The sequence below is a fragment of the Lolium rigidum genome, chromosome 3 (assembly GCF_022539505.1).
Source record: "Lolium rigidum isolate FL_2022 chromosome 3, APGP_CSIRO_Lrig_0.1, whole genome shotgun sequence".
Classification (NCBI taxonomy): domain Eukaryota; kingdom Viridiplantae; phylum Streptophyta; class Magnoliopsida; order Poales; family Poaceae; genus Lolium; species Lolium rigidum.
The window spans coordinates 10612552-10633685 of NC_061510.1; positions in this window are offsets into that span (position 1 = coordinate 10612552).

The window sequence follows — 21134 nt, forward strand, 5'->3', positions numbered from 1 at the left end:
AGCGAAGACGATGATGACGATGAGGAGGAAGAAGAAGAGGATGAATCCTCCTCCTCCATCGGATACCCGCCGACAAAGCGCTTCCGCTCTTGGGCGGACAACGAGGATGATGGTGATGACGAGGAAGAAGAAGCTCCGGCCGAGGGCTGGGGCAGCAGCGACGAGGAACTTCCCGGGAGCAGCGCCGATGACATCGACAACGGCGACGATGAGGACAGCGACGACTAGTAGAGTAGGCCTAGTAGTAGCAGTACACTAGGCACCAGATCCCCCTTTTGAGAGCCATCGGCTCTTTCCTGTAAAGCCGTTCCTTTGAATTAATGAGAATTGTTCTTCCAATTTATCTTTCAATTAATCCAATTTCAATCCTTCCGCTTGCCACACCAAGACCGATAGCAACGTATCGGATTTTCTCCCTTTAGACGCCCATGAAGCCAGACTCAGATATCGATTAGACCACCAGTCAAGCACTTCTCAAATTCGGACTGTGATTTGATACCTGACCACGATATTTCGCAATCCTATAGCTGATGACTGTTCATCGGCTATTTAGAGAATCCAGTCTCCTTCCTTTTCTTGCAGCAACAGGACGGCCCAAACCCTGTACAAGACGACGGCTTCCCTTTCCGGCTCCTCTCCGTAGCTTTAACAATCTTCTTCTGCAAACATCTCACCGCTTTCGGAGAAGGTCATGATGCAGGGTCAGCCGATGCAACTCCAATCGGCTCTCAAAAATAGAGCATCTACCAAGTTAGTTGCCCCCCGAGCCTTAATCGAGGCGAGAATATCAGCGAGGATGCACAGATCAAACAAAAAGGCTTTGACCTCAGGCAATCTGGTAATCGCTAAACTGGCGCAAAGGGTTGTGCTTATTGCAGCCGAGGCTGCCCTCATTGTACATTCCCCCCAAGGAAACAGAAGCTCTTGAAGACGAACTGAAAACCATCATGGCGAAAATCTGAGCCTTGAGCTTTGAGCACATAGTCGGTAGGTCTTGTGTAATTGTACTAAAGTCTGTGACTGTGCATCGGCTTTGTTCCTTAGTTCTAAAGTCGATATCCTTGTATTGGCTGCATATCGTGAAATTTTTCTATCCTTAAGTCGATGTCTGCACATCGGCTGTGCTTAAAAAATTTTGAATTTTTTACGGCCGATTTATGTATCGGCCCCCATACTTCTACTTCATATCCTCGTGTTTTATCCACCTAGGTGCCCCCCGAGCCGATTCTTTCAAGGGATTTGATGGTATCGGCTCTTTAAGTATTCCCTGCTGGATCAAATGTTGAACCCAGGCAGAATGGATGGTGAGGATAATTTTGGCCGATTGCTGGAATCGGCCTCCACGTTGCTTGTTCGATGAAGGTTTTGTAATGTTCCTCCATAGATCCTTGGGGCCGATCTCCTGGATCGGCATCGCCACGTTTGTCCATCAATGTTGCTCTTGTTACACGGTCAGGCCGGTGGATAAAACCAGCCTAACCCCGTTCTTTGTCACGTCGATGCGCTCGCAGTCGTCCAAATTGATGCCTGAGAGTGGCTCTGGGCCTGATGTCTCCCAAACGTTCATGCCAGCCGTCGAAATCTCGGTTGAATCATCTGCGTGGACGATTTCTACTTCATCTCCATCCCACTGTATTAGGCATTGGTGCATCATGGATGGAATGCAACAGTTGGCGTGGATCCAATCTCGCCCTAGTAGGACAGCATAGGAGCTTTTGCTGTCGACAATAAAGAACGTCGTAGGGACAGTTTTCCTTCCTACGGTCAGATCCACATTCAGAACACCTTGTGCGTCGGATGCTTGGCCGTTGAAATCGCTCGGTGTTACATTGCTCTTGATCGGATCCGAACCGGAGCGTCCCAACCGACGTAGCATGGAGTATGGCATAATGTTAATCGCCGCTCCGGTCTCCACCAACATCTTGTTGACGAGGCTGCCCATTGATGTATCCTCGCAAGTACGGGGCCTTCGGATGCTCGTAACTTCTTTCTCGTGGCTTCTCAAAGATGACCGGCCGTGGGCCGCGATCCGGTTGTGCCACGGGTGCTTCGTCTAATCTCGGAGCGCTAAACTCCGTTGGAAGGATGAAGACCATGTTTGTGCCAGCCGATGTCTCATCATCGGCTCTCTTTTGTCTGGGGCGCCACTCTTTTCTTTGTGGCCGACCTTCTTCGTCCAGGGTTCGCTGAATTTTGGCGGCCGGATCAGGCCGTGCCTTCCTCAACGTGTGCGGTATAACCTTTCGGCTTCTTCCAACCCACGCGAGACGCTGAACCCTTCGCTTCGGGAACGGCTGAGCCCATCGGGGCACCACCTTGGCCGATGATACTTGTCTTCTTCATCATCGTCCTCTAGTTCCTCGAGATCTTCCACCCGAGCGGACTCGGCATGCTTGTTCCGAGGCGGGAGAGGCCCTAGACGTTTGAACACGGACACGTTAGCTGCATCCTTCTTCTTATGTTTGCATTACGGGCGGTTGCCGATTGTTGGCAATCGGCTCATTCCCGAATCCCAGCGGTGTACGAAGAAGGGGCGGTCCCAGTGCCTATCCTCGTCGTCTTGCTCCCTTGACTTTTCCTTGGCGTGGCGCTCATATCGCTCTTCGTCGCGATCATGCCGACGACGTCTCCTCGTCGTCCCTAGCCAGACGATCCTTTTCATCATCGTCGTTGTATCGTCGGCGTTGGTCATACTGACTCACATACTTGTTGAGGAGGTGATCAGAGAGAGGTCGCTGATATCTTATGTTCTTCACTTCTCCCTCTGTGACGTAGCTCCTGCCGTCGTGGTGGAGCCGATCGCGTGGAGCGGCTTCCTCTGTGTCTTTGCTATGAGAGCAGCTGCCCTCATCTCCGTCCTTACCAGAGTGGTGCCCAGGTCCCACCATGTTGATATTGCACAAGAAATCTGGCTGGCACCCTTCATGGTAAGTATACTCCACCATGTTAACGGCGGGGAAGGGGTGTGTGTCGACCTTCATGGCGTACTGGTTGAAAATTAGCCGCCCTTTTTCTATCGCCATTTGGATCCGCCGACGCCACACCCAGCAGGTCGTTAGTGGTGTGGGTGAACGTGTTATGCCACTTGCGGTATGGCTTTCCGTTCAGCTCCTGCACCGTGGGGATCTTGTGGCCTTCGGGTACCTTTAGCCGCTTCTCCGTGAGTAAGAGGTCGAAAATCTGCTCAGCTTTGGTCACGTCGAAGTCGAACCCTTTTGGAGGGCCTTGTGGCTTAACCCACTTGCAGGACACGGGGCCCGCCGCCCGAGTCCATTCAGCCACCGCTACCTCTCGATCTCCCGCAGCACCTTCATCCTCGTTCGCCTCAACCAGGACCACCGCACGCTTGAATTTGTCCCGGTAAACATCCGGGTGGCGCTGTTCATATGCCGACGGCTTACGCACCATGTGCGCCAATGAAGGGTAGTCCGCTTGGGAGGCCACGTCCTTGATCGATGATGAGAGACCCACCACCGCCAACTCGATCTGCTTCTTTTCACTTACGTGAACCGAATAGCATCGGTTCCTAATGGTACCGAAGCGCTGGATGTATTCGACACTCGTTTCCCCGCGCTTTTGTCGTACTTGTGCTAGATCGGCAATACCAGCCTCGGAAGCCTCTCGAGTGATACCGTATGTGGAATTGCTCTTCCAATCTGCTTCCAAGTCCGGATCGAGTTCGGTGGCAGCGATGTGTACCACCCGAAAGCCGATCCTGTGAGGGACTTGTGCGAAGAACCTCACACGCAGCTCGTCTGATGCTGAGATCGTGCCCAGCTGTGCCAAATATCGGCTCACATGCTCGATGGAGCTGGAACCATCTGATCCACTAAACTTTGTGAAGTCAGGGAGCCGATATTTGGGTGGTAGCAGGATCAATTCGTACTCGTTGGGGTACGGCTTGGTATAGCCGAATGTCTTCCTTTTCGGCATCATGCTGAACTGATCTTTCAGAATTGTACAAATCTGATCCGCGGTGATGGCTGAAGGTGTCGAACCCTGAAGATTCGCCGGGGTGGCATACTTAGCCAGCCATGCTTGCTTTTCCAGCTTCCGAGCCAAGCTGCAGGAGCTGAGCTCCGGAGGTTTGTCGGAGTGGCGTACTTAGCTAACCACGTTTGGTTCTCAAGATCTGCTCCCGACGTTCCTCCCGCCGTTCCGAGACCCCTGCTCGTTGCAGCCTCGGTTCGAGAGTGCCCGATTCATGCGGTCGGCACGTATGCGCACGTGTATCCGTGCGGGATCTCCTTGGGCGCCTCAGGTAGGAATTAGTAGTCACTAGGGTCACCACCAATCTTATAGACGACGTATGCCGATGAGTTCGGCACTTCTGGTGCTACCAACACGAACGGCAGCGGTGGACGGGACTGGAGTGGCATCTCCCCTTTGTAAGTCCCCAGAGCTGGTCCCGACGGAGAATACTGATGGCTCATGATTTCCTGGATCACGCGCAGAGCGACACGCTCCAAAGTGTTCACCAGGCTCTCAGAGTGGCGGTGCAGCGAATGAGCCACCATGAAGTTGATCTCCTGACGCAGCGACCTAGTGCGTTCTTCTGACGGGGCGGACAGGTCCACTCCATCGAGCGCGCCTTCAGGTGAGAACCCCTTCCACCTGATGCCATGGGAGCGGGTTCTGTGGAAAGAGCCGATGAGGTCGGCTTCGAGGCCTGCCTTGATCTCGTCATGCTTCTTCTTGAGCTCGTCAGTCAGATCCTCGTACTTGACCGGAGTGCTTTCCGCCATCTCGGATGTAGATGGCGATGCGGTGGATGTCGAAGATTGTCCCACCGGGCGTGCCGGAATGTGTTGCGGTCGAGAAACCCACCGGCGGGCAGCGACCGGCAACACCGTAGAGCCGGGAATCTCCCGGGACTCGCGGCTGGCCCGAGTCCCTCCGAGCGACGGCCCGCAAAGCCTTCCGGTCACACGTCCGATGCTGTCGCAAGGGCGTGCCACCTGACCTATACCTGGTCGGGAAGGTGTTGGATGATGCCTCGCTTAGTTTCCCGCATGGCATACACGTAAACGTTAAATACGAGCCTCGATCGGCTCTCGGGTTGTCTCGTGAATCGGCTCAAAGAGCCGATCCACCCATGATTCGTACGAGGTGTACGAATATATGGTGGTCCTGCTTGATCAAGATAAAGCTAAAGCGATCTACGACGATTTAGGGTTTTCACCGCATAATCGGATCATCCTACTCACGATTGGGCCTCGCGCTCGCGTACGGTGATCGTAAGCCGATCCTAGACGAGGGCCTAAAAACCAACACGAGGTTGATCCCCGGAACATCCTGTCTAGGGCTAGCAAACTACACCCTACACGCCGCTGGATCCTCCAACCCTTTGTAAGGCCTAACTATTGCGGATATTAAACTAATCCTTGAAGAACAAGGAGCAACCGTAACGGATCGGATCTACTAAACAATGATCAAGCGGGGTGCCGCCCCTACACCTAAGATAGGTGTAAGGGCGGCTAGATGTATAAGGGTTGCACTACGATAGCATATGATACGAAGAACAATGCTAACCCTAACACATCTAAGATAACTACGTTGCTCGCCATCAAAAAGGCTTCAGTACGAGCAACACATGAACAACGTAATAAGCTTGTGCTGCCTAGATCGCAAGATGCGATCTAGGCAGCATGGTGCTTACCGGAAGAAACCCTCGAGACGAAGGAGTTGGCGATGCGCCGAGATTGATTTGTGTTGAACGTTGGTTGTTGTTTATTTCATAAATCCTAGATACATATTTATAGTCCAAGGGACTTTCTAATTCAGGCGTGCACCTAACCGTGCACGGGTAAAACTCCAACTTCTAAATTAAGATGCGTATCCTACTATGATACAGATACACGGGCAATTAGCCCAAACTTGGTACACAAGGCCGATTCATGTATTCCTTCTATGTATATTCTTCAAGCCCATCTCCAATCGCGGCCCACCTCTGATCCGGTCAAATTCTGGTGATAACAATATGCTAGATTATGTGTTAAACAGTGGATGGTCGAGTTTGATTTCAAGAGAATAATTCAAGATATGGCTCTATGTCGGTTTCATGATAGTCTCATGAGTTCATTTATGGCTGACCAATATTTAGATCATGCAATCAAATTAAGAGTTCTTTCTGCCTGAAAATATTATGATAGATCATGAGGAGATATAAGGTTGACCAAGACTAGGAGCGAAGATTGGATTCAATCTGGTCAACACATGAATCATAAAAATTGTACCACATGAGATCATGTGATTTTGGGGTATGGTAAGATTTTTCAGTTAGAGTTTGTGAATTTACCCATCATATAAGGGTTAGGTATCTTTTCCATGGGCATGCATCAAAAGTAAGATCTCATTTAACCAATGAGAGGATGGCATCTAGTGGAGATCTTCATCAACATTGAGAATAGAAAGTCCAAGATAATCCTCTTGAGAATATCATATGGTTGAATCTTTTCATCCATGTAGTGATAATGGACATGTTAAGACACTTGTTAACGAAGCTATCCCGTACTGATGTATGGGCGATCAAATTATGAGTCTTTCACAAAGCAACAATGATCAAGTGAAGCATTCTAGCTTCAATGGAGCTTGAAGAATTGTCATCTGATCAAGCGTGATGCGAATGCAAAGATATGATATTGCTAGGTTTTCGTTTTAGCGGTATCAAGGTGGTTGTTGGGAGATTGAGTTATAACATAGATATTCGCACTACCAAGAGGGACTTTCGGTTGGGGAACTTGATCACATTGTCTAAGAGAGTTCAGTCCTTTGCATACTTTACATCCCCTTGTTCTTGGTGCTTCTTGTATTATTAATTTGTGTGAGGTTCTTGATCTTTTTTCTATCTCTTCAACAAACCCAAGTTCAACGAAAATATAATTCGTATGCATCTTATATTGCGTTTTCGAGTTTGGAAGATTTATCGGTTCTTCATTTAGGTAGGTTTCATCCTCTCCTTATTTGGTATTTTACTTCTTTATCTTTCTTGAGGAAAAGCCTCTATTATATAGATCTTACCTTTATCTTTTCAAAAAGCCCAAGTCTGCTAAAATCGGAGTCTGAACACAGAAGTCATCACCATTTTGGTAATATATGTTTTATTTTTGAAAAGTTGGCGTACAAAATGGCGCTGCCGAGCTCACCGCCAAAACGTCCATGATGGGTTCATATCATAGAAAAAAATTTGTACCGCAAGAAAGAACAAAACCAAGATCCAATCTACTAGATGAGAGCAACATGGTTGATTAGAGTCTTACCCTCGAAGACTGAAAGCGTGTTGCGGTCAGAAACCCACCGGCGAGCAACGACGGGCAACACAGTAGAGCCGGGAGGCTCCCAGGACTGCGGCTGGCCCTGGTCCCTCGAGCGACGGCCCGCAAAGCCTCGGCACGCACGTCCGATGCTGGTGCAAGGGCGTGCCACGTGACCTATACCCGGTCGGGAAGGTGATGGATTTGCTTCGCTTAGTTTCCTGCATGGCATACACGTAAACATTAAATACGAGCCTCGATCGGCTCTCGAGTTGTCCTCGTGAATCGGCTCAAGGAGCCGATCCACCCATGGTTCGTATGAGGTCTACGATCACATGGTGGTCCCGCTTGATCAATATAAAGCTAAAACGACCTACGACGATTTAGGGTTTTCACCACATAATCGGAACATCCTACGCGTGATTGAGCTCGGCGGTCACGCACGGTGATAATAAACCAACCCTAGATAAGGCCTAAAAACCAACATGAAGTCGATTCCCGGAACATCTTATCTAGGGCTAGCAAACTACACCCTACGTGCTACTGGATCCTTCAACCCGTTTGCAAGTCCTAACTATGCAGATGTTAAACTAATCCTTGAAGAAACAAGGAGCAATCATAACGGATCGGATCTGCTAAATAATGATCAAGCAGGGCGCCGCCCTTACACCTAGGATAGGTGTAAGGGCGGCTAGACGTCTAAGGGTTGCATGGACGAAAGCATATGATACGATGAAACAATGCTAACCCTAACACATCTATGATAACTACGCTGCTCGCCATCAACAAGGCTTCAGCACGAGCAACGCATGAATCAACGAATAAACGTTACTGCCTAGATCGCAAGATGCGATCTAGGCAGCATGATGCTTACCCGGAAGAAACCCTCGAAACAAGGGGTGGTGATGCGCCTAGATTGGTTTGTGATGAACGTGATTGTTGTCTTTCTCAATAACCCTAGATACATATTTATAGTCCGTAGACTTTCTAACGTGGGAATAATCCCAACCGTGCACGAGCCAAATTCTATCTAACCGACACGTATCCTACTATATTTACGGATACACGGGCAAACTAGCCCAAACTTTGTATACAAGGCCGATTCATGTATTTCTTCCGTGTATATTCTTCAAGCCCATCTTAATCGCGGCCCACCTCTGATCCGGTCAAATTCTGGTGATAACACATGCCCCCCTGGTTTTGGAAATGATAATTCCAAAACCACTCTGCTTCTTCGTCGGGTCATGTCGCGGCAGAGCAGAACCGTCGCAGTACCCTTCATCATGATGACTTGCCTTCTCAACTTCTCCGCGTGACCTGGCAATTTTTTTTTTCTTTGGGCACCACTTCCTCGGAAACTGCTGTGGCATTGAATCTCCACCATATCCCTTTTATTTAACCGCATCGAGCAGTTTGCTTCTCCATCCCCTCCTCATCCTCTGTTCCTCTGTAGTACTCGAAAACCCTTCTTCCACCATGGACTCCTCCTCCTCTTCCTCCTCCGGTCTTTCCTACCGGTCTTCCTCTTCCCGCGAGCCGATGCCGGAGGACATACGCGCCCCGGAGCGATGGGACGAGGCGGACTGGGACTTCTCCGTCTGGTCAGAGGATGATGAATCCCTGACCGATGGGGAAGACAACCTCCATTTCCTCGTTGATGGGGATTCGGAGGAGGAGGACGACGATGATGCTCTCTGGGGCGAAGACATCTCTTCCGATGAGGAGGATGAGGAAGTGGAGGAGGACACCTCCTCCGACGAGTACCCGCCGATGAAGCGCTTCCGCGCCGGGTCGGATGATGATGACGACGATGATGACGAGGAGGAGTACGGGGCCCCTGCTGAAGGCTACGGCAGCAGCGATGAGGAGCCCGCCGGTAGCAGCGCCGACAGCAGCCACGACAGCACCAACGAGGGCAGCAACGGCCCTTAGACTAGGACTAGTAGTATAGGACTAGTGGTAGTAGTGCATTAGGCATCGGATGATCCTTTTGAGAACCATCGGCTCTTTCTTGTAAAGTCGTTCCTTTGAATCAATAAGAACTGTTCTTCCAATTTGACTCTCCATTTATCCAATTTCAAGTCCTCCATTTGCCGCACCAAGAACCGATAGCAACGTATCGGACTTTTCCCCTCAAACGCCCATGAGGCCAGACTCAAATACCAATTTAGACAGTCATCCAAGCACTAATCAAATTCAGACTGTAATTTAATATCTGACCATAATACTTTGCAACTCTAAAGCCGATGGCTGTTCATCGGCTGTTTTGAAAATCCAGTCTCCTTCAGGTTAGATAGTTTTGCCGATGATGTCCCTTCATCTCCTTGCAGCAACAGGACGGTCCAGACCACCGTAGATGATGACGGCTCCCCTTTCGGATTCCTCCCGGCAGCCTCCGGTGGTCCTCTTTTGCAAAAACTCACCACCTTTGAAGAGGGTTGTGATGCAGAGCCAGCCGATGACACCTAAATCGGCTTCAAAAAGCAGAGTGTCTACTAGATCAGCTGCCCCCCGAGCCTCAGTCAAGGCGAGAACAGCGGTGAGGAAAGTAGCTGCCAGGAAGACTCTGAAGCGCCAAAGCCCTACTCCAGCTGAAGAAGGCTCGCACGTAAGTTTCGCCCATTTGGCTGATTTCATTCATCCTTCTAGGATCCTCGCAGCATACTTGCATTTCTTCTACGAGACCTCTATCGAAGAAAACTCTAGTGAGGACACACGAGTTCGGTCGAAGGGACTCGAGCTCGGGCAATTCCGAGAAAACCACCACACGAGCCAGCCGGACTTGCCACTCGTCGGCTTCCAAGAAAAGGTCAGCCCCCGAACCCGCCGTTTCCCAAACTCCCATCAAAGCAGGGCAGGGCAGCCTACAAACAAAGAACCGATGCATCAAGAGAGCTCGCAAGGAACCGCAAGCCTCTCCATCAAACCAGGAGATATCAAACGTAAATCCATCCTCTCCTCGGCTCATTTTGCATGCTGACCTGAAGACCGACTTGGCCGAAATCCGCGCCTTGAACACGCAGCTGGTAGATCCTGTGTAATTTGTACTAGAGTCGATGGCTGTGCATCGGCTTTACTTGTATACTGTTGTCTTCGCATATTTTCTCAAGTCGATGTCTGTGCATCGGCTGTGACTTGCATGTACATTTTTTTTTACCGGCCGATTTTCTATCGCCCCCCAATATTTCTCAAGTCGATTTTTTTTTACTGGCCGATTTTTCTATCGGCCCCCAATATTTCACTGCAAATGTATCGCACATGTTCATCTGGTTAGGTGCCCCCCGAGCCGAATCTGTCAGGTAACTGCAGATATCGGCTCTGTAGTTAGCCAAGGCATTGTACTTGAACGTCGGCTCCGTCAGGACCAATGTTGACTTCTTCCAGCTCATCAGCCGACGTAAACCCGTTGCCCGTTAGATCGACGTTGAACACAGGCAGAACGTATGGTGATGATAATTTTGGCCGATTGCTGGAATCGGTCTCCATGTTGATTGAATTTCTCAATGAAGATTTACATCTTGGTCTTGCTTTACTATAACCACATGACATGCTTGAGACAAGATTATCCCTTTTTATTTTTTGGGGCCGATCACAAGGATCGGCCTTGCCACGTACGTCCATAGATTTTGCTCTTGTTACACGGTCAGGCCGGTGGATAAGACCAGCCTCACCCCGTCCTTTGTCACGTCGATGCGCTCGCAGTCGTCCAAAGTGATGCCTGAGAGTGGCTCTTGGCCTGTCGTCTCCCAAACGTTCATGCCAGTCGTTGAAATCTCGGCTGAGTCATCTGCGTGGACGACCTCTACTTCATCTCCATCCCACTGTATCAAACATTGGTGCATCGTGGATGGAATGCAACAGTTGGCGTGGATCCAATCTCTCCCTAGCAGGACAACATAGGTGCTCTTGCTATCGACAATAAAGAAAGTCGTAGGGATGGTTTTCCTTCCTACGGCCAGATCCATGTTCAGAACACCTTGTGCTTCAGATGCTTGGCCGTTGAAATCGCTCAGTGTAACGTTGGTCTTGATCAGATCCGAGCTAGAGCGTCCCAACCGACGTAGCATGGAGTATGGCATAATGTTGACTGCCGCTCCGGTGTCCACCAGCATCTTGTTGACAGACTGCCCATTGATATAACCTCGTAAGTACAAGGCCTTCAGGTGTCTGTAGCTCCTTTCTCGTGGCTTCTCAAAGATAACTGGCCGTGGGCCGCAGTCAAGTTGTGCCACAGGTGCTTCGTCTAATCCTGGAGCACAAAACTCCGCTGGGAGGACGAACACCATGTTTGTGCCAGCCGATGTCTCATCATCGGCTTTCCTTTGTCTGGGGTGCCACTCTTTCTTTTGTGGCCGACCTTCTTCGTCCAGAGTTCGCTGAATTTTCGCGGCCAGATCAGGCCGCGCCTTCCTTAACGTGTGTAGGTATAACCTTTCGGCTTCCTCCAAACCACGTAGTCGCTGAACCCTACGCTTTTGGGAACGGCTGAGTCCATCGGGGCACCACCTTGGCCGGTGGTACTTATCTTCTTCTTCATCGTCGTCTTCGAACTCCTCGAGATCTTCCGCCCGAGAGGACTCAGCGTGCTTGTTCCGAGATGGGAGAGGTCCTAGACGTTTGAACACTGACACGTCTCCTGCACCCTTCTTCTTCTGTCTACATTCAGTGCGACTTGCCGATTGTAGGCAATCGGCTCATTCCTGAATCCCAGCGAGTGTGCGAAGAAGGGACAGTCCCAGTGCCTATCCACGTCATCTTGCTCTCTTGGCTTTTCCTTGGCATGGCGCTCATATCGCTCCTCGTCGCGATCATGCCGACGATGTCTCCTGGCGTCCCTGCTAGCCAGACGATCTCTTTCGTCATTGATACGTCTCCGACGTATCGATAATTTCTTATGTTCTATGCCATATTATTGATGATACCTACATGTTTTATGCACACTTTATGTCATATTCGTGCATTTTCCGGAACTAACCTATTAACAAGATGCCGAAGTGCCGCTTCGTTGTTTCTCGCTGTTTTTGGTTTCGGAAATCCTAGTAACGAAATATTCTCGGAATTGGACGAAACGAAGACCCGGGGCCTATTTCGCCACGAACCTTCCGGAAGACCGAAGAGCATACGAAGTGGGGCCACGAGGTGGCCAAACCACAAGGCGGCGCGGCCGGAGGGGGCCCGCGCCGCCCTGTGGTGTGGGCCCCTCGTCGGCCCCCGACTCGCCCCTTCCGCCTACTTAAAGCCTCCGTCGCGAAACCCCGAGGCGAAAAAACCACGATACGGAAAACTTTATCGAGACGCCGCCGCCGATCCCATCTCGGGGGATTCGGAGATCTCCTCCGGCACCCTGCCGGAGAGGGGATTCATCTCCCGGAGGACTCTACACCGCCATGGTCGCCTCCGGAGTGATGAGTGAGTAGTTCACCCCTGGACTATGGGTCCATAGAAGTAGCTAGATGGTTGTCTTCTCCTCATTGTGCTTCATTGTTGGATCTTGTGAGCTGCCTAACATGATCAAGATCATCTATCCGTAATACTCTATGTTGTGTTTGTCGGGATCCGATGGATAGAGAATACCATGTTATGTTAATTATCAAGTTATTACATATGTGTTGTTTATGATCTTGCATGCTCTCCGTTACTAGTAGAGGCTCGGCCAAGTTTTTGCTTTTAACTCCAAGAGGGAGTATTTATGCTCGATAGTGGGTTCATGCCCGCATTGACACCGGGACGAGTGACGTAAAGTTCTAAGGTTGTGTTGTGCTCGTTGCCACTAGGGATAAAACATTGGCGCTATGTCCGAGGATGTAGTTGTTGATTACATTACGCACCATACTTAATGCAATTGTCTCGTTGCTTTGCAACTTAATACCGGAAGGGGTTCGGACGATAACTCGAAGGTGGACTTTTTAGGCATAGATGCAGTTGGATGGCGGTCTATGTACTTTGTCGTAATGCCCAATTAAATCTCACTATACTTATCATGACATGTATGTGCATTGTTATGCCCTCTCTATTTGTCAATTGCCCGACTGTAATTTGTTCACCCAACATGCTTTTATCTTATGGGAGAGACACCTCTAGTGAACTGTGGACCCCGGTCCATTCTTTAATACTGAAATACAAATCTGCTGCAATACTTGTTTTTACTGTTTTCTTGCAAACAATCATCTTCCACAAAATTCGATTAATCCTTTGTTACAGCAAGCCGGTGAGATTGACAACCTCACTGTTTCGTTGGGGCAAAGTACTTTGGTTGTGTTGTGCAGGTTCCACGTTGGCGCCGGAATCCCTGGTGTTGCGCCGCACTACATCCCGCCGCCATCAACCTTCAACGTGCTTCTTGGCTCCTCCTCGGTTCGATAAACCTTGGTTTCTTTCTGAGGGAAAACTTGCTGCTGTGCGCATCATACCTTCCTCTTGGGGTTGCCCAACGAACGTGTGAAATACACGCCATCAGTCATCGTCGTCGTATCGCCGGCGTTGGTCGTATTGACTCACGTATTTGTTGAGGAGGTGATCAGAGAGAGGTCGCTGATATCGTACATTCTTCACTTCTCCCTCTGTGATGTAGCGCTTGCCATCGTGCCGGAGCCGATCGCGCGGAACGGCTTCCTCTTTGTCCTTGTTATGAGAGCAGCTGCCCTCGTCTCTGTCCTTACCGGGGTGGTGCCCGGGTCCTACCATGTTGATGTTGAACGAGAAACCTGGCTGGCACCTCCCGGGGTAAGTGCACTCCACCATGTTAACGGCGGGGAAGGGGTGTGTGTCGACTTTCATGGCGTACTGGCTGAAAATTAGACGCCCTTATTCTATCGCCATTTGGATCTGCTGACGCCACACCCTGCAGTCGTTGGTGGCATGTGTGAACGTGTTATGCCACTTGCAGTATGGCTTTCCGTTCAGCTCCTGCGCCGTGGGGATCTTGTGGCCTTCGGGTACCTTTAGCTGCTTCTCCTTAAGTAAGAGGTCGAAAATTTGCTCAGCTTTGGTCACGTCGAAGTCAAACCCTCTTGGAGGACCTTGTGGCTTAACCCATTTGCAAGACACGGGGCTTGCCCCCCGAGTCCATTCAGCCACTGCTACCTCTTGATCTCCCGCAGAGCCTTCATCTTCATCTGCCTCAACCAGGACCACCGCACGCTTGAATTTATCCTGGTACACCTCTGGGTGGCGCTGTTCATATAATGACAGCTTCTGCACCATATGCGCCAGTGAAGGGTAGTCTGCTTGGGAGGCCACATCCTTGATCGGTGATGCGAGACCCACCATCGCCAACTCGACTGCTTCTTTTTCTGTCACACGAGCCGAATAGCATCCGTTCCTAACGGTCCTGAAGCGCTGGATGTATTCTGACACTGTTTCTCCGCGCTTCTGTTGTACTTGTGCTAGATCGGCAATGCCAGCCTCGGAAGCCTCTAAGTGATACTGCATGTGGAACTGTTCTTCCAACTGCTTCCAAGTCCGGATGGAGTCTGGTGGCAGCGATGTGTACCATCCGAAAGCTGATCCTGTGAGGGACTGAGCGAAGAACCTCACACGTAGTTCATCTGATGCTGAGATCGTGCCCAGCTGTGCCAAATATCGGCTCACATGCTCGATTGAGCTGGAGCCATCCGACCCACTAAACTTGGAGAATTCAGGGAGCCGATATTTGGGTGGTAGTGGGATCAAATCGTACTCGTTGGGGTACGGCTTGGAATAGCCGATTGCCCTCCTTTTCGGCACCATGCCGAACTGGTCTCTCAAGATTGTACTCGATCCGATCCGCGGTGCTGGCTGCAGGAGTCGAACTCGATGATTCGCTGGAGTGGCATACTTAGCCAGCCACGCTTGCTTCTCAAGCTCCGAGCCAACCGCAGGAGTTGAGCTCCGGAGGTTCGTCGGAGTGGCATACTTAGCTAGCCACGTCCGCTTCTCAAGATCTGCTCCGAAGTTCCTCCTGCTGTTCCGAAGTCCCTCGCTTGTTGCGGTCCGGTTCGTGAGTGCCCGATTCATCGCGGTCCGGCACGTATGTGCACGTGTACCCGTGAGGGATCTCCTTAGGCGCCTCATACAAGAACTGGTAATCACTAGGGTTACCACCGATCTTGTAGACGACGAATGCCGGTGAACTCGGCACTTCTGGTGCTGCCAACGCGAACGGCAGCGGTGGTCGGGACTGGAGTGGTATCTCACCTTGGTGAGTCCCTAGAGCAGGTCCTGACGGAGAGTGCTGATGCCTCATGATTTCCTGGATCACCCGAAGGGCGACACGCTCCAAAGTGTTCACCAGGCTCTCGGAATGGCGGTGCAGCGAATGAGCCACCATGAAATTAATCTCCTGACGCAGAGACCTGGTGCGTTCTTCTGAAGGGGCGGACAGGTCCACTCCATCGAGCGCGCCTTCAGGTGAGAACCCTTTCCACCTAATGCCGTGTGAGCGGGTTCTCTGGAAAGAGCCGATGAGGTCGGCTTCGAGGATAGCTTTGACCTCGTCATACTTCTTCTTGAGCTCCTCAGTCAGATCTTCGTACGTGACTGGAGTACCTTCTGCCATCTCAGATGTAGATGGCGATGCAGTTGATGTCGAAGACTGTCCCACCGGGCGTGTCAGAATGTGTTGCGGTCAGAAACCCACCGGCGAGCAACGACGGGCAACACAGTAGAGCCGGGAGGCTCCCGGGATCTGCGGCTGGCCCTGGTCCCTCGAGCGACGGCCCGCAAAGCCTCGGCACGCACGTCCGATGCTGGTGCAAGGGCGTGCCACCTGACCTATACCTGGTCGAGGAAGGTGATGGATTTGCTTCGCTTAGTTTCCTGCATGGCATACACGTAAATATTAAATACGAGCCTCGATCGGCTCTCGAGTTGTCCCGTGAATCGGCTCAAGGAGCCGATCCACCCATGGTTCGTATGAGGTCTACGATCACATGGTGGTCCTGCTTGATCAATATAAAGCTAAAACGACCTACGACGATTTAGGGTTTTCACCACATAATCGGAACATCCTACGCGTGATTGAGCTCGGCAGCCACGCACGGTGATAATAAACCAACCCTAGATAAGGCCTAAAAACCAACATGAAGTCGATTCCCGGAACATCTTATCTAGGGCTAGCAAACTACACCCTACGTGCTACTGGATCCTTCAACCCGTTTGCAAGGCCTAACTATGCAGATGTTAAACTAATCCTTGAAGAAACAAGGAGCAATCATAACGGATCGGATCTGCTAAATAATGATCAAGCGGGGTGCCGCCCTTACACCTAGGATAGGTGTAAGGGCGGCTAGACGTCTAAGGGTTGCATGGACGAAAGCATATGATACGATGAAACAATGCTAACCCTAACACATCTATGATAACTACGCTGCTCGCCATCAACAAGGCTTCAGCACGAGCAACGCATGAATCAACGAATAAACGTTACTGCCTAGATCGCAAGATGCGATCTAGGCAGCATGATGCTTACCCGGAAGAAACCCTCGAAACAAGGGGTAGCGATGCGCCTAGATTGGTTTGTGATGAACATGATTGTTGTCTTTCTCAATAACCCTAGATACATATTTATAGTCCGTAGACTTTCTAACGTGGGAATAATTCCAACCGTGCACGAGCCAAATTCTATCTAACCGACACGTATCCTACTATATTTATAGATACACGGGCAAACTAGCCCAAACTTTGTATACAAGGCCGATTCATGTATTTCTTCCGTGTATATTCTTCAAGCCCATCTTAATCGCGGCCCACCTCTGATCCGGTCAAATTCTGGTGATAACAAAGCGTTAGCGAGAGATCTCGTGTATGATGTACTCGTTCACTTGTCGATCTCAAGATCGCGGTGAAGATCCTTCCATCCCTGCAAGCGGGATCACCTCCATACTCAGGCACACGATATGTTGATCACGACATCCTCTCCCAATCCTAGTGGGCAAAGTGAATGCAGATGTCTCTAATTAACGCATTGCCCCAAAACAACAACGGCAAATCTATGACATCATAGATCGAACCACATCCAATAGAGGTGACAATTACAATATTCAAACACACAATTGCGTTGTGGTGTTTCAAATGGTGTCAGTTGTGAAACAATTCCGCAGTTCTTTAAATGCATGCCAAACTCCTAACTTAGATATTCCCCTCCATGATCAGAAAGCGGAAACTTAATTTTCTTGTTACGATAATTTCTACATCATTCTGAATTTCCTTAAACTTCTCGAAAGTCTTGAACTTGTTTCATAAGTAAATATAACCATATCTACTCAAATCATCGGTCAAAGTAAGAAAGTAATGATATCCATAGCGCATTGCTACACTCAGTGGACATCATACATCAATATGTATTATTTCCAACAAGTCTGTATCCCGCTCCATCGTACCAAAAAATGGATTTTTGGTGATCTTGCCCATAAGGAATGGTTCATATTTCTCAAATGACTCAAAGTCCAGTGATTCAAGCAGTCCATTAGAGAATGAAGCTTTTTCACACGTTTTATACCAATGTGACCTAATCGGCAGTGCCACGTGTATATGGAAATATCATCATTCATTTTTATTCGTTTGGCATCTATGTTGTGAACATGTGTATCACTACTATCGAGATTCAATAAGACTAAACCATTCATCTCAGGTGCATATGATGGTGATGGGACTCCAAGTGCAGAATGTTGTGACAACAAAGTATTTTCCCCACAAGGGTGACTCGAGGGTTATATTGAACTCTCGGGGAACTGAGCAAAGACTATCCTCTTCTCTCTTCTTCTAGCAATCCTGCAAGTAAAATAAAATCCTCGTGTCCCAACTCCACCATGTGGTTGTCAAGCACAAGGTTTCGTGTAAATAAATAAAACACATGTAAAAATAAAGCGAGTAAAACTAGATAAAATATAGTAACTAAGTAAAACCTCTAAAGGGGTTGATTGTTTTTCGTGTTTTGGATGCAAAAAAAAAAGAAAAGTAAATATTTTTATATTTTCGGATTATAGTAGTGCAGCAAATAGAACATAAGATAAAAGCAAGATACCGGTGTTTATTATGATAACAAGTTGACCGGGGTTCATGGGTTCACTTGACTATTCTCTCTTTTAAGTTGTAGTGGACAAATAGTAATTCATCAATGAGGTATGAGGATGCAAAATAATAACATGTGAAAGATACGCATTCATATGGGCATCATGTCCTAACATAGAGATGATGCAACAAATCTCTCGTATACTCCACAAGAAAGGGAAAAACTCCATGCAATCTTGTATTAAGAATTAACATAGCATAGCCATAAGTACTTTGACATGATGTTTGAATATCAAATATGCTATCTTGAACAAACAAGATCATCACTTTTGTCACGTGAAGAACATAGAACTTGCATTCGCTTTATCCCTAGTGAGGTAGCAAAACAAAAGGCAAAATCATAATAGATCATATATTTGTTATCACTATTCAACCACTAAAACCATGCCACTCCATCTAATATGCACATCACCTCACACACGCTCTTGCATAGATGTTGGATCAGAACAAATACTTAAGAACATGGTACATAATATGCATCTATCAATACATCTTACACATAATACGATCAGATCTCATAGCACAATATCATAGAATAAGGATCCACCACATAGGTATTACAAATATGGCCATAATCATGTAGGACATTCATATGGCACTAAGAACTATGAAGAACATGAGAGAAATAGATCAACCTATTGCCACAAACCCGTAGTCTAGAGGTGGACTACTCTCCCTTGATCATGGTGATGATGATGAAAACGTTGGAGATGGTGGAGATCCCTCCGGCGGTGATCCGGACGGAGTTTCCCCCTCCAATATTCTCTGCTGCAGCCTCCGTTTTCGTGTTTCTGTCTTTCTGCGATGCTTTCCTCCCAAGAACTCTTCGGGGCCATGTATATAGTGATTTTTAGGTCCAAATACGTTGGTGGGTGAAAGAATCAAGTCAATTGGACGATCGATGGTCGAAAGACCTCGGGGTGGCGCGCCCTACATGTTTGGGCGCGCCACCTCATGTCATTTGGGACTCATGCCCATTCAGGCCTCCTCTAAAGCTCTATCACTAGTAGGAAAAGGCTCATCAGTGGCGCACCAAAAAAGCATTCTGTGGCGCATGGGCGGTGCGCCACAGAATTCTCGCCACAAAAATAAGAATTCTGTGGCGCACCTGCCCATGCACCACAGAAAGTCTTATTTCTGCGGCGCACCGGGCGGTGGTGCGCCACAGAAATAGAAAGTCTTATTTCTGTGGCGCACCGAGCTGTGGTGCGCCATAGAATTTTTTTTTTGAAATTCAAAAAAATGGAGGCCAGATCTAGATCTAGATCTATATCTGGGGCCGCAATTTTTTTATTTTTTGTTTGAAATTTCGCTGGGAAGGTCGCCGGAGGTGGGTGGGGTGGGTGGAGGAGGAGGAGGCCTGCTAGAGGAGGTGGTGGTGGAGTAGGAGGAGGAGGTGGTGGTGGTGGTGGAGGTGGTGGTGGTGGTGGTGGTGGTGGAGGAGGAGGAGGTGGTGGTGGTGGTGGAGGTGGTGGTGGTGGTGGTGGAGGTGGTGGTGGTGGTGGAGGAGGAGGTGGTGGTGGAGGAGGAGGAAGAGGTGGTGGAGGAAGAGGTCGTGGAGGAGGAGGTGGTGGTGGTGGTGGTGGAGGTGGTGGTGGTGGTGGTGGTGGAGGAGGAGGTGGTGGTGGTGGTGGTGGTGGAGGTGGTGGTGGTGGTGGAGGAGGAGGTGGTGGTCGCCGGAGGAGGTCGGAGGAGGTGGTCGCCGGAGTAGGAGGAGGCCGGCCGGAGAAGGTGGTCGCCGGAGTAGGAGGAGAAGGAGGCCGGCCGGAGGAGGTGGTGGTGGTGGTGGTGGTGGAGGAGGAAAGGAGGAGGGGAAGTTGAGGAGGAGAGGAAGTGGAGGAGGAGAAGTTTGCATCCAAGAAGAAGTGGAGGAGAAGAGACGTGTGGAGAAGTGATGAGAAGTGGAGGAGGGCGGCAGGAAATTTAAATTTTGGAGCTTAATTTTGTGGCGCATGGGCCCTTGGTGCGCCACAGATTTTTTTTAAAATTTTCTATTTTGCAGCAAAAAATCTTTATTTTGCCATAACTTTTTACTCTTTTTACTGAATTCTAATGTAGAATTTCCGTGGGAACATTTTGATATATTATACGTTTTTTTCGAGTCCGTATGCAACCAGAAATCCAGTTTGATGATTTTTTCACGCAATTTTGGAAAAAAGTTAAAATTCATTTTTGTTAATTTTCAGTGGTGCTAGATGACATAATACATGGGCAACCCGAAGGATTTTATTTTTTGAATTTTCTATCTATTTCTTTTATTTTTTACAGAGGTCAAAAAGACGATCCAAGGGGGGTGGAGTTGCGTGGGGAGCAAAAAAATCTTCTGTGGCGCATGGAGATCATGTGCGCCACAGAAATGCGTAGTTTGTGTGGCGCACCATCCCTCGTGCGCCACATAAAGCTATAATTCTGTGGCGCACCAGGATCAGTGCGCCACATAATACCTTATTTATGTGGCGCACCGAGGCTGGTGCGCCACAGAAATAACGAAACCAATGATTGGAGATGGCAGGGTGTGGGCTCCACCTTATTTCTGTGGCGCATGGATCTGAGGTGCGCCACCATGCCAGGTGCGCCACAAAAACTATTTTTGTGGCGCATTTTTGGCTGGTGCGCCATAGAACTAATATCTCACCTATAAGGCTTTTCCTACTAGTGTATGGTGCTTCACCCGATGAAAAAGTGAGCTCCAAAATTCACAGGTCAATTTAACTCAGTATAGGTATCTAAAATTTAAAAATACAGAAAATAGAGAATTCCTGTTCTGCAGAGTTATAAACCAAATAAAGGAGATTATTGGTAAATCCCCATAAATAAATGTAAAACATGTTA